Source organism: Symphalangus syndactylus, chromosome 5 (assembly GCF_028878055.3).
Source record: "Symphalangus syndactylus isolate Jambi chromosome 5, NHGRI_mSymSyn1-v2.1_pri, whole genome shotgun sequence".
In the NCBI taxonomy this organism is placed as follows: domain Eukaryota; kingdom Metazoa; phylum Chordata; class Mammalia; order Primates; family Hylobatidae; genus Symphalangus; species Symphalangus syndactylus.
The window spans coordinates 50,366,738-50,381,127 of NC_072427.2; positions in this window are offsets into that span (position 1 = coordinate 50,366,738).

The following is a 14,390-nucleotide window of genomic DNA, read 5'->3' on the forward strand; positions in this document are numbered from 1 at the left end:
GTGTTGCTGTTTGTCCACTGCATGTGTGGGGCTCACAGGGGAACAACATAGACAAAGTTTCCGAATTCTCAGGTGTTTAAGACCAGTGAGGATTCAGAAAACTTAACAGAAACTAAACTGCAAGTGCAAGAGCTGCCCTTAGGAACTCAGGGGACAGGCATCAGGCCTGGGATGGGATGGACAAGGGGGGCCTTCAGGAAGAGGAGCATTGGAGGAGATGCTGGAGAGTGAGGGGCAGGGGGTCCACCAGACAGGGGAGGGAAAGGGAAGACGAAACAGTGTGTCTGGCACAGGTCAGAGCATGAAATAAGGGCAGTGGGTTGGAAGGATCGCTGGGATGAGTAATATATGAGGAGGCAGGAGCAGGAAGGACAGACCATAAAGGGCCTGGGCAGGGGAGGGAGGACAGCTCTGGAAGTGATGCAGAGGCTGCTCCCTGAGGACTGCATTCTGTGGGGAGGAGTTCGAATGCCTTTTCTTCTTTTAAGTGTTACTCACAGTCCATGAGATCTACTGACAAGGAAGACAGTTGGAACAAGTAAGGATAGTCCTTGTTTGATGGGAAGGAGCAGTAGCATTACCAGGAGGGGTTGGTGTTGGGGAGGGGCAAGAGTGGGGAAGGGCAGAGAAGTTTCTGTCCCCTCAGCCATTTTGCAGATGTAGGTTGGATCACTGGATCACAAATTCACAGTGGCTGGCTCATGGCCACCTTGCATCAGAGGGTGAAAGCAGCCTCACAGGAAACTGCAGATAAGTGGGGTTCCCAGCTGCACAGAAGAAGGACCCCAGGTAACTTTCAGTCAAGGTTGGCAGGGGGCTGCAGAGGTGGCAGCAATGATGGCGGTGGGCAGTGTGCAGCCTTGTAGGGCACTGTCTCCATGAACATACAGATTTGCACGCATGTGTGTCTGCATGTCCTCTTCGGTGTTTTGACATTCTTATAAAATCCTCATGAATTTCTCATTGTTCTGAGACCATAACATGTATTTTGACTTTTTTCTACCACATGTATCCTTTCTTGTGTACCTAGCAAAATTTACCTAAATTCCTTATTGGTGGATTAGTCATAGCTACAGTACTTTCCAGCTTAATAACTAAATGAATTGCCCTGCTTTGTATGCTTTTGCTTAATCATTCCTGAAGATTCATGTCTCCTCATTTCAGGGGGAGCCACCCCTGCATGTTGATAAGCAGGAGTTCAGTTTAGGGTGTTCTGTTTTCCTTGTTAACTGTGGACATTTCTATGTTCTGGAAACTATTAAACTCTGAATACTCATTTGAAAATTCCAGTTGCTTTATCTTTTACTTAGCTTTCACTTTATTTACAGTACTCTCTCTTTTCTCCTGCTTACTTTGGATTTAGTTTGCTCTACTTTAAGTTTCCTATGGAGGAAATTTAGATTATTGATTTTTAGATGTTTTCTTTTTCTTTTTCTTTTTAATTTTATTTATTTATTTATTTTTAATTTTTTAATTTATTTATTTATTTTTTTTTTTGGAAACGGATTCTCACTCTGTCGCCCAGGCTGGAGTGCAGTGGTGGATCTCGGCTCACTGCAAGCTCCGCCTCCCAGGTTCCTGCCATTCTCCTGCCTCAGCCTCCTGAGTAGCTGGGACTACAGGCGCCCGCCACCACACACGGCTAATTTCTTTGTATTTTTAGTAGAGACGGGGTTTCACCACATTAGCCAGGATGGTCTCGATCTCCTGACCTTGTGATCCGCCCACCTTGGCCTCCCAAAGTGATAGGATTACAGGTGAGAACCACCTCGCCCGGCCCTTTTTTTTTTTTTTTTTTGGTGGAATTTTGCTTTTGTCACACAGGCTAGAGTACAATGGTGCAATCTCTGCTCGCTGCAACCTCTGCCTCCCGAGTTCAAGCGATTCTCCTGCCTCAGCCTCCCTGGTAGCTGGGATTACAGGTGCCTGCCACCACGCCCAGCTAATTTTTGTATTTTTAGTAGAAACGGGGTTTCACCATGTTGGTCAGGCTGGTCTCCAACTCCTGACCTCAGGTGACCTGCCTCCCAAAGTTCTGGGATTACAGGTGTGAGCCACTGTGCCTGGCCAATGTTTTTTTGTTTGTTTGTTTGCATTGTTTTTAATAGATACATTTTCCCCCTACACTCCCTCACTGCATTCTACAAATTTCGATAAGATGCATTTTAATTTAAACTTAGTTCAAAATGTTGTTTAGTTTTCTCTTGAGATTTCTTGCATCATGTGTTATTTAAAAGTTTGTTAGTTAATCTTCATGTATTTTGAAGTTTACCAGTTATGTGCCTTTTATTGATTTCTATCTTAATTTTATTGAGGTTTTAGGATATATATTTGTTAACATAAAAATAATGAGATCTATAAACTTGGGAAGAAAAAGAACTATAAATATTCTTGAAGGTAGCCCTATAGCATGTGTACTGAGCACACATGCATGTAACCTATGACCCATTTTTTTTTTTTTTGAGACAGAGTCTTACTCTGTTCCCCAGGCTGGAGTGCTATGGCACCATCATGGCTCACTGCAACCTCTGCCTCCCGGGTTCAAGCGATTCACCTGCCTCAGCCTCCCAAATAACTGGGATTACGGGCACCTGCCACCATGTCCAGCTAATTTTTGTATTTTTAGTAGAGACGGTTTCACCACGTTGGCCAAGCTGGTCTTCAACTCCTGACCTCAGGTAATCCACCCGCCTTGGCCTCCCAAAGTGCTATGATTACAGGTGTGAGTCACCACGCCGGGCCAAGACTTAACATTTAAATGTATTACATTTAGGCCCTACACACAAAAGCCCCTTTCAGGACACAAAGGCAGACAAGTACAAAACCTCTATAAACCAGTCAGACCCAGTCCATGTTTGGTGGGCTCTTATCAGGAGAAAGTTACTGAAATCAGTCTCTTGTGCAATCAAGGCTGTAGCTATGGCTGGTGGATCAGAGGCTGGAGTCAGCGTCTGGCGGTGGATGAGCTGCAAATTGTTTTAAGATTGTTTATGTGGAAGTCAGTGCTTGCTTAGCTGCTAGAGAAAATGATAAACCTCCTGTCAGTTAGAACATAGTTTATTCTTCAAGTATAGGGGTGAGTGACTTAACCCTTGCCTGGCATGGCCTTAGGTCTTGTTTATAATTTGGTATCTTATTGCCACCAAGAAGAGTTCATTCCTTCATTCTTATGATCTCTATTTTAACATGAATGCTGGTCAGTTGTTGTGTCTAAACTGCAAAAGAGACAGATGATAATGAGGCATGTCCTACTTCCTGTCCCATCATGGCTGGAAGCTCAGTTTGTATGGCTTCCCTGGGGTCCTGTCTGTTCAGTCAGTTGGGGGCCTTAGGATTTTATTTTTAATTCTCATAGAGGAGTGTTGAAGTCACCGACTATAATAGTGGATTCATCTATTTTTCCTGTTTTAACCATTTCTGCCTCATAGTTTTATGTTCTGTGGCTACATGTTAGAATTATTATATCTTCTTGGAAAATTGACCCCACTATTATTATGTAATGCCTTTCTATTTCCCTGATAATTTTTCTGACTCTATAGTCAGCTTTTTCTGAAATTAATATAGCTACTCCTGCTTTTTCTATTTGCTTGCTACATTTTGTTCCATCTATTTACTTTCAGTTAATATGTGTCTCCATTTTTATTAAATAACAGATAAAGTGAGATGTATGTACTATGTATAACATGAGGTTTGAATAATAACGTGCATTGTGGAATGGCTAAATCCAGCTAATTAACATGTGTATTACCTCACATAGTTATCATTTTTGTGGAGAGAACACTTTCTATCCACTTTTTAAGCATTTTTTTTAAATAGACACAGGCTCTCCCTCTGCAGCTAGGCTGGAGTGCAGTGGTTTGATCATAGCTCACTGCAGTGTAGACCTCCTGAGCACAAGCAATCCTCCCGCCTCAGCTTCCTGAGTAGCTGGGACTACAGGTGCACACCACCATGCCCAGCTAATTTTTAGCATTTTAAAAATAAGACTGTATGTTTTTAACTATAGAGACCATATTGTACAATAGATCTCTTGAAATTATTCCTCCTTTCTGACTGAAATTTTGTATCCATCCACAAACATCTGCCCAACCCCACCCCCAACCCCAGGCCCTGGTAACTACCGTTCTATACCCCCACTTATATGAAATCGCATTTTTTACATTTCACCTGAATAAGATCTTGAGGTATTTATCTTTGTACGCTTAACATTTCAGTTAACATAATGTACTCCAGGTTCAGCCATGGTGTTGCAAATGACAGGATTTCCTTTTTATATGCCTCAGTAGTATTCCATTGGGGATATATATATATATATATATATATATATATATATAATTTTCTTTATCTGTCAACGGACACATAGGTTGATTCCATATCTTGGCTATCGTGAACAATGCTAAACACTTCTCATTGAGGAGTGTTGAAGTCACCAACTATAATAGTGGATTCATCTATTTTTCCTGTTTTAACAGTTTCTGCCTCATAGTGTTTGAACAATACTAAAATATACATGAGAGTGTGGATATCTCTTCAACAAACTGATTTCATTTTCTTTGAATATATAGCCAGCGTTGGGATTGCTAGATCTTATGGTAGTTCTGTTTTTAATTTTTTGAGGGGCCTCTATACTTTTTTCCATAATGGCTGTACCGATTAACATTCTCATCAACAGTGTGCAGGGGTTTCCTGTACATCCTCACCAACACCTGTTATCTTTACTCTTTTTGATAATAGCCTTGTAACAGGTATAATGTGATATCTCATTTTGATTTTAATTTACATTTCCCTATATCTGTCTTTATATTTAAATAAGTTTTCTTTAGAGAGCATGTAGTTAGGTCTTGTTTTTTTATCCACTCCATTAATCTGTGTCTTTTCATTGGTGGTTTTGGACCATTGACAGTCAACGTGATTATTGATATAGCAGATTGATATCCACCATATTTATTTCTGCTTTTCATTTGCTGCCCTTGTTCTTTGTTCCTCCTCCTGTCTTCCATTTGTTTGCTTCCCTTTATGGTTTTAATTGAGAATTTTATATGATCCAATTTTCTCTTCTTAGCATATCATTATATTTTCTTTTTATTTTTAAATATTTTAGTAGCTGCCATATGAAATAAAAACTTTTTCGTATTGTAGTTGATATAACAAATAAGTTTGCTAAAAACAAAAATTGTAACCATTTATTTGATGAGGTATTCTTATGTTTATAGTTTGAGTGTGTGTGCATGTATATGGGTGTGTGTGTGTGTATATATATATACAAATATGCATGAATTCTCATATATAAATGCAATGAATGACAGCAATAGTACAAATTACCAAAGGTACAAATTAGGATTGTTTCCTTATTAAAAGCAACTCACACTACTTGTGAACTGATAGAGTGTTATTTGAAGGGGAGTTTGAATTAACTGTAAATTTAGGGACTGGCTATTGGATTAAGGTCCTCCATTCCTTGGCTGGCTGTTGTCCAGAGGCTGCATTCAGCCCCTTCCCATGTTGGCTTCTCCCACATGGCAGAATGCTCCATCAAAGCTACAAAGGGAGAGTTTGCCAGCAAGACAGAATTAACGATTTTACATAGCATAATTACCCATGTGACATACCTTCAGCTGGGCTCTATTCTCTTGTTTCAAAATAAGTCAAGGTTCCTGCCCACACTTACAGGGAGAGGATTAGAATGCAAGGTTGTGTTCACCAGCAGGTAGGAATCATTGGGTGCCAATCTAGGGTCTGCCTGCTCTGTCAGATCTTCTCCAACATGCAACAGTTTCTCAGTGTTCAATTATTTTGTATAACCTGAACTCTTTTGAAAAGTACCAATCAGGTATTTTGTGGAATGTCCCACAAAATGGATTAGTCTCATGGGTCTCATTATTACAATAGAGACATACATTAATTTAGACACATGTATCTAAGTGTTCAGAAAAACTGAACAATATATTACTTAGAAATACAAAAGGAGGCCGGGCACGGTGGCTCACGCTTGTAATCCCAGCACTTTGGGAGGCCGAGGCGGGCGGATCACGAGGTCAGGAGATCGAGACCACGGTGAAACCCCGTCTCTACTAAAAAATACAAAAAATTAGCCGGGCGCGGTGGCGGGCGCCTGTAGTCCCAGCTACTCGGAGGCTGAGGCAGGAGAATGGCGTGAACCCGGGAGGCGGAGCTTGCAGTGAGCCGAGATTGCGCCACTGCACTCCAGCCCGGGCGACAGAGCGAGACTCTGTCTCAAAAAAAAAAAAAAAAAAAAAAAAAAGAAATACAAAAGGAGAGGCCAGGTGCAATAGCTCACACCCATAATCCCAGCACTTTGGGAGGATGATGTGGGAGGATCACTTGAGGCCAGGAGTTCCAGACTAGCCTAGGCAACATAGCCAGACCCTATCTCTAACAACAACAACAACAAAAGTTAAAAATTGGCCAGGCATGGTGGTGCACGTCTGTGGTCCCAGCTACTAGGGAGGCTGAGGCAGCAGGATGTCTTGAGCCCGGGAGGTCGAGACTAAAGTGAGCCATGATCACACGACTGTGCTCCAGCCTGAGCTACAGAGTGATACCCTGTCTCAAAAAAAAATGGGGATATGCACTCAGGGGTATTCAACAATATTGACAAGGTTTGGCTTATTGTACCAGGAAGGGAATTTATAAAAAAAGAAACTTGTTAAATTTTAGAATAGTTTAGATTTACACAGCAGTTGTCAAGATAATACAGATCATTTCCTTATGCCTGGCATATAGTTTCCCTTATTATTAATCCCTTACATTAGTGGGTGATATTTGTCACAATTCATAATTCAATAGTATACATTATCCTTCTCTATGATTCACATTTTATTTAGAATTTTTCATCTACTTAATGAACACTTTATGTTCCAGGATCCCTTCCAGGAAACCACATCACATTTAGAAATCCCATCTCATTAGGTTCCTTCTGCCTGTGACAGTTTCTCAGACTTTCCTTGTTACTGATGACATTAACATCCCCAATTTGGGATTTCTCTGACATTTTTCTCATGATTATACTGGAGTTGGGTTTGGGGAAGGAAGATCACTGAGAGAACCACATCATATAACGGGTGTCTGCTATCAACATTGTAACCACATCATATAACGGGTGTCTACTACCAACATGATTCACGCCTGCTGATAGCAATTTGATTACCCAGACAAGGTAGCTTTTGTCAAATTTCTTTATTGTAAAATTATTTCTTTCTCTACTTTCCCTGTTTTACTTTTTGAAAATAAGTCAGCATACATAGCACATACTTAAGAACAAGAAATTTATGCTCTACCTCTTTATGAACTGAGTACCTAAGAGTTGAGAACTCTCTACTGTATACAGTTGGCCTGTTCTCCACCATTATTTCATACCATTTATTTATACCATATTGAATATGATATGAAATTATATATATTCACTTTACATCTCCCTTATACTCCTTTATTTCATTGCTCAAATTGTTCCATTGTTGGCCATTGGAAGATCTCTCAGTTGGCTCCTGTATCATTTTGAAATAGCCACAATATTTTGGTTAGATTTTGCTTGTTTCATGGTTCAATTGTAATGTTTAATATTTTCTTACTTTCAGGCACTACAGGGTCCTCCAGGCCAATTGTGTTTATTTCGTGCCCAATCCTGGTACCCATCATTTCTTCAAGAGTCCTAGGTTCTTTTATTGGAAAACGGCTTTTAAAACAAAGATACAGACCCAGGTATATTCATTGATACTGGGTCATCTGTTGATTTGAGGAGTAGTCAGCTGACAAAACAATGAAACATACCTGTGTATACTAACCCACACATATACACATATGTGTAAATATTTCCTCATGTGTTCATATATAACTTGATTAACTTAAACATAAATTCCTACTAATGTCTCCAGCACTACATGAATATAATATAACTCGAATCAATCTCCCCATTCCCACTACTTGGTTGTAACCCCCACTCTAACAGTGAGTGAGTTGGCCTTGTTAACTTAATCACCAAGTTACAGGCTACATGCATAGTGGCTTCAGAATTGTTAATCCACACTCTCATGAAGAACAACATTACCAACTAAAGTACAGTGCTCATAGACAACTCCTTGGACCTTTAGATGCAGAATCTTTGCCTTGTACCCAAGTTACTTAGGGCAGCTTCCTTTAGTGAGGTTGTATCATACATTTCTTATTCATTTTTCTTATTTTCTCTCTATTCCTCCATGGGATCCCTCAACCTACAAATAATTTTTATTTTTTTGGTTTTTGTTTGTTTGTTTGTTTGTTTGTTTTTTGAGATGGAGTCTCACTCTGTCACCCAGCCTGGAGTACAGTGGTGTGTGTTCTTGGCTCACTGTAGCCTCCGCCTCCCAGGTTCCAGCAATTCTCTTGCCTCAGCTTCCCAGGTAGCTGAGATTACAGGCACGCACCACCGCCCCCAGCTAATTATTTAGTATTTTTAGCAGAGATGGGGTTTCACTATGTTGGCCAAGCTGGTCTCATTTCTGACCTCAGATAATCCACCCGCCTCGGTCTCCCAAGTGCTAGGATTACAGGCATGAGCCACCATGCCTGGCTTACAAATAATATTTTTAATTTCCGTACATTTAGGTTCACTGTATTATAAAGTTATGCAGGGTTTCAAAAACAATATGATGTAGCGACCATGCAGGAAGGTTTTATTACCCTAAAGAAATTCCATCGCCGGGTGTGGTGGCTCACGCCTGTAATCCCAGCACTTTGGGAGGCCGAGGCGGGCGGATCACGAGGTCAGGAGATCGAGACCATCCTGGCTAACACAGTGAAACCCTGTCTCTACTAAAAATACAAAAAATTAGCCAGGCGAGGTGGCGGGCGCCTGTAGTCCCAGCTACTCAGGAGGCTGAGGCAGGAGAATGGCATGAACCCTGGGGGCGGAGCCTACAGTAAGCCGAGATCGCGCCACTGCACTCCAGCCTGGGCGACAGCGAGACTCCATCTCAAAAAAAAAAAAAAAAAAAGAAATTCCATCTACTTCACCTATTTCACTGTCCTCCTTGGAGAGTCCCTAGTTAGCATTAATCTGTTTACTATCTCTATTATTTTACCTTTCCCAGGGTATCATATACATGGAATTGCAGTCTGTCATGTTTTCAAACTGGCTTCCTTAACTTAAAAATATGCCTTTAATTTTATGAAGTATATCTTACGGTGATTTAGATTTGCATTGCCGAAGGCCTAATGATGTTGATCATCTTTTTATGTGCCCTTTGGGGATACATATTCTTTGAAGAAATGTCTATTTATACAATTTACCCATTTTTAGTTGGTATTTGTCTTTTATTTTTTGAGATGTGACAATCTTTTATATATTCTGAGTAGTAGACCATCATTATCTATATGACTAGCAAATATTTTGTCTTTTTTTTTTTTTTGGAGACGGAGTCTCGCTCTGTCACCCAGGCTGGAGTGCAGTGGTGCAATCTCGGCTCACTGCAAGCTCTGCCTCCGAGGTTCACACCATTCTCCTGCCTCAGCCTCCCAAGCAGCTGGGACTACAGGCGCCCGCCACCACGCCTGGCTAATTTTTTTGTACTTTTAGTAGAGACGGGGTTTCACCGTGTTAGCCAGGATGGTCTCAATCTCCTGACCTCGTGATTCGCCCGCCTCAGCCTCCCAAAGTGCTAGGATTACAGGCATGAGCCACTGCACCCAGCCTTTTGTCCTTTTTTTAGGGTTGTTTTATACTTCTTGATAGTATATGTTGAATGACAAACATTTTAAAAAATAGATCAATTTATCTATTTTTGCTTCTGTTACTTGTGTTTTTTGTGTTGTATCTTTTTTTTTTTTTTTGAGACGGAGTCTCGCTCTGTCACCCAGGCTGGAGTGCAGTGGCGCGATCTCGGCTCACTGCAAGCTCCGCCTCCCGGGTTCACGCCATTCTCCTGCCTCAGCCTCTCCAAGTAGCTGGGACTACAGGCGCCCGCCACCACACCCGGCTAATTTTTTTGTATTTTTAGTAGAGACGGGGTTTCACCGTGGTCTCGATCTCCTGAACTCGTGATCCACCTGTCTCGGCCTACCAAAGTGCTGGGATTACAAGCGTGAGCCACCGCGCCCGGCCTGTGTTATATCTTAGAAACTATTAATTTCAGACCATGAAGATACGTCTTTAAAATAACTTTTTTTTCTGAGACATGAGTATCACTTTTATTGCCCAGGTTGGAGTGCAGTGGCACAATCTCAGCTCACTGCAACCCCCGCCTCCCGGGTTCAAGCGATTCTCCTGCCTCAGCCTCCCAAGAGGCTAGGATTACAGGCGCCTGCCACCATACTAGGCTAATTTTGTATTTTTAGTAGAGGCAGGGTTTCACCATTTTGGACAGGCTGGTCTCAAACTCCTGACCTCAGATGATCCACCCACCTACCATACCCGGTCAAAAATAAATTTTTTTTGGAAAATATACTCTAGGCTGGGCGCAGTGGCTCACGCCTGTAATCCCAGCACTTTGGGAGGCCAAGGCGGGCGGATCACCTGAGGTTGGGAGTTCAAGACCAGCCTGACCAACATGGAGAAACCCCATCTCTACTAAAAATAAAAAAAATTAGCTGAGCGTGGTGGCGCATGCCTGTAATCCCAGCTACTTGGCAGGCTGAGACAGCAGAATCACTTGAACCTGGGAGGCGGAGGTTGTGGTGAGCTGAGATCGTGCCATTACACTCCAGCCTGGGCAATAAGAGTGAAACTCCGTCTCAAAAAAAAAAATAAATAAAGGCTGGGTGCGGTGGCTTACACCTGTAATCCCAGCACTTTGTGAGGCTGAGGTGGGCGGATCACACTGCACTCCAGCCTGGGTGACAGAGCGAGACTCCGTCTCAAAAAAAAAATAATTTTCCTCATTGAATTGCCTTGGCAACTTTTGAAATCCATAGACCATAAATGTCAGGGTTAATCTTTGGACAGTCACTTATATTCCATTGACCTTTATCACTGTCCTTATGCTAGTACCACAATGTTCTTATTACTATCACTTTATATTGTTTTGAAATCCCATAATCCAACTTTGTTCTGCTTCTCATTATCAATGTGGTTCTTTTAGATCTCATGAATTTCCATATGAATTTTAGAATCAGCTTACCAATTACTCCCCCCTTGCCCACAAAAAAAGAACAGGGATTCCCATAGCACAACGACATCACTCTGCTGGACAGCAAGAGGGTGTGTTCAGGAACCATACCTAGTCTACAAAGCCATGGGACTACATACCACACTCCCAGGGACAACCACAAAATCAAGACTCTTCTTTTGTTTTTGTTTTTGTTTTTTTGAAACAGAGTATTGCTCTGTCACCCAGGCTGGAGTGCAATGGCACGATCTCGACTCACTGCAACCTCTGCCTCCTGGGTTCAAGCAATTCTCCTGCCACAGCCTCCCGAGTAGCTGGGACTACAAGCGCCCAGCACCACGCCTGGCTAATTTTTTGTATTTTTAGTAGAGATGGGGTTTCACCGTGTTAGCCAGGATGGCCCCGATCTCCTGACCTTGTGGTCCACCCGCCTCGGCCTCTCAAAGTGCTGGGATTACAGGCGTGAGCCACCGTGCCTGGCCGACTCTTCTTTTTATGGTCTGAAATCACAGAGTATATTCTCCACATCTCATTCCTACCTTCAATGAGTAAATTAGTTTCTGGGATCTGATGACCTGGAGTGAGAGATGCAGCTGATATAGACCACATTTCTCACTTCTGAGATCAGAATAGCAAATATGTATGTACTAGTAATTTGGACATTTGCAATTCAAGAAACCTCACACCTCCCAGAGCATACTTCATTCACTCCATGAGAATAAAACAAACTCACTTAAATATTCATCTTCAGGAAAAAAAAAAAAAAAAAAAGGCAGCCGGGCGCGGTGGCTCACGCCTGTAATCCCAGCACTTTGGGAGGCCGAGGCGGGCAGATCACGAGGTCAGGAGATCGAGATTATCCTGGCTAGCACAGTGAAACCTCATCTCTACTAAAAATACAAAAAATTAGCCGGGTGTGGTGGCAGGCACCTGTAGTCCCAGCTACTCAGGAGGCTGAGGCAGGAGAATGGCATGAACCCGGGAGGTGGAGCTTGCAGTGAGCCGAGATCGCGCCACTGCACTCCAGCCTGGGCGACAGTGAGACTCCGTCTCAAAAAAGAAAAAAAAAAAAGGCAGAGTGGCAGACCAAAAACGAGCCATATGTCAATCTGGAGTAGGAGTGACCACTGTCAGAGTGGAAAATGAGGGCTGATGAGCTTTGGTTCTCAGACTTTAGAGTAAAGGTGGTAGATGCAAAACTTGTCTATCCACCATGGGTTTATACTGATAAGTGGGCAGTAAATGAAAGAATAGTGTAATCAGCTGATGTTAGAGTACACCTTTTAACAACGTTCAAGTACAGATGCATCTTAAAATTGACATTGTAAAAACAAAGTTTGCCAGAATCTAGACATAATATGGCTGTCCTTGTCTGCACATGCATGGACTTGATCTAAAATTCCTTTGATTGACGTCTTCCGGTGATATGATCACCACCAAAGCTTACAGAGGTGCTGTCAGTAGGTTGAATAGATAATCTCACAAATAGGAGAGTAGGACTCTGTCAAGAAATGTGATGTCACCAAAGTTCCTGATTAGCAAAGATGATGATAATGTGGGGAAAATCATGGACAAAGTGTATTGTGGTGATTCAGAAGAGTTTGATCTGAGTGACAGGAATTTTAGGAATGCTGTTGTTAGTGTATTCTGCTTATATTTTCCATCTTTGTCATCATAGAAATGATATGACTAATACCTGCATTTATAGTAGTTGAAAGTTTTTTTCAGTAATAATATAAAATTATAAGTGATAAGATGTATTTGTCCTATAGTCTACAAATTTATTCCTATATTGTGACATAAAATAATGATGCATTTTACAATTGACTCAAATAATAACTATTTCAATTCCTTAGAAAACATTGTATTAGAAAATGCTGACTTCGTGTTTAGTATAGATGTGCTACTAGTCTACAGGTTTTAAGTATTATTAGTTCATTCAATTCTCACAACATTTCAAGAGGTAGGCAATATTACCACTCCCAAGTTCCAGTTGTGAGTATGAGCTAAAGCCTTACAGGAAAGGAGTAGAAGAACCTGAGCTTGACTTTGTCTGTCTCCAGAATCTTTGTTTACATCAACTATGTTAGAATATCTTTTATATGATAAATGCATCCTAAGTCTAGTTTCAGAAATCGTCCTTTACACAATAGTCATGAAATTATATTTCTCAATTTCAATCTAAATGCTACATTACATTGTTTTTATGTTCAGGTCAATGAGCCATCTGGTGATCATTTTGTATGTAATGTGAGGTTAAAGGTCAGATTTTTATTCCCCCCTGCCCCACAGAGGGATATTCAATTACCTAGAACATTGATAGAAAAATCAATTTTCCCCCCATTGAACTTTCTTTAATATGTATGTATAAGAGTTTTCCACTGGGAATGGTAGCTCACACCTGTAATCCCAGCAATTTAAGTAGCTGTGGTGTGACGACTGCTTGAGCCCAGGAGTTTGAGAAAGGCCTAGGCAACATAGTGAAACACTGTCTCTACAGAAATAAAAATTTTAGGCCGGGTGCGGTAGTTCATGCCTGTAATCCCAGCACTTTGGGAGGCTGAGGTGGGTGGATCACCTGAGGTCAGGTGTTCGAGACCAGCCTGGCCAACATAGTGAAACCCCGTCTCTACCAAAAATACAAAAACTAGCCGGACATGGTGGTGCATGCCTGCAGTCCTAGCTACTCGGGAGGCTGAGGCAGGAGAATCGCTTGAACCCGGCAAGCAGAGGTTGCAGTGAGCCGAGATTGTGCCACTGCACTCCAGCTTGGGCGACAGAGCGATACTTCTTCTCAAAAAAAAAAAAAAAGAAAGAAAAATTTAAAAAATAAGGAGTGTTCGACACTCATTCTACTTGCTAACAGTATGCAGCTTCAAATCTTGCCTTTTAATATTTGTTTTTAATTTGTCTTGCAGACTAATGTCTTTATCACTTGTGTACATTTTCTTTCCTTTGGCCACATAAATATCATCTACAACCCAAAATACATTTCTCCTTTATTTAAAGCATAAGTCAAGCAGATGTTCAACAAATAGGCAATAAAAATCAGATTAAAGATACTGTAGGTCCAGGAGCTGTGGCTCACACCTTTAATCCCAACACTTTGGGAAGCTGAGGTGGTGGATCACCTGAGGTCAGGAGTTTGAGACCAGCCTGGCCAACATGGTAAAACCTCTTCTCTGCTAAAAATACAAAAATTAGCCGAGTGTGCTGGCGCGCACCTGTAATCTGAGCTACTCAGGAGGCTGAGGCAGGAGAATCGCTTGAGCCCAGGAGACGGAGGTTGCA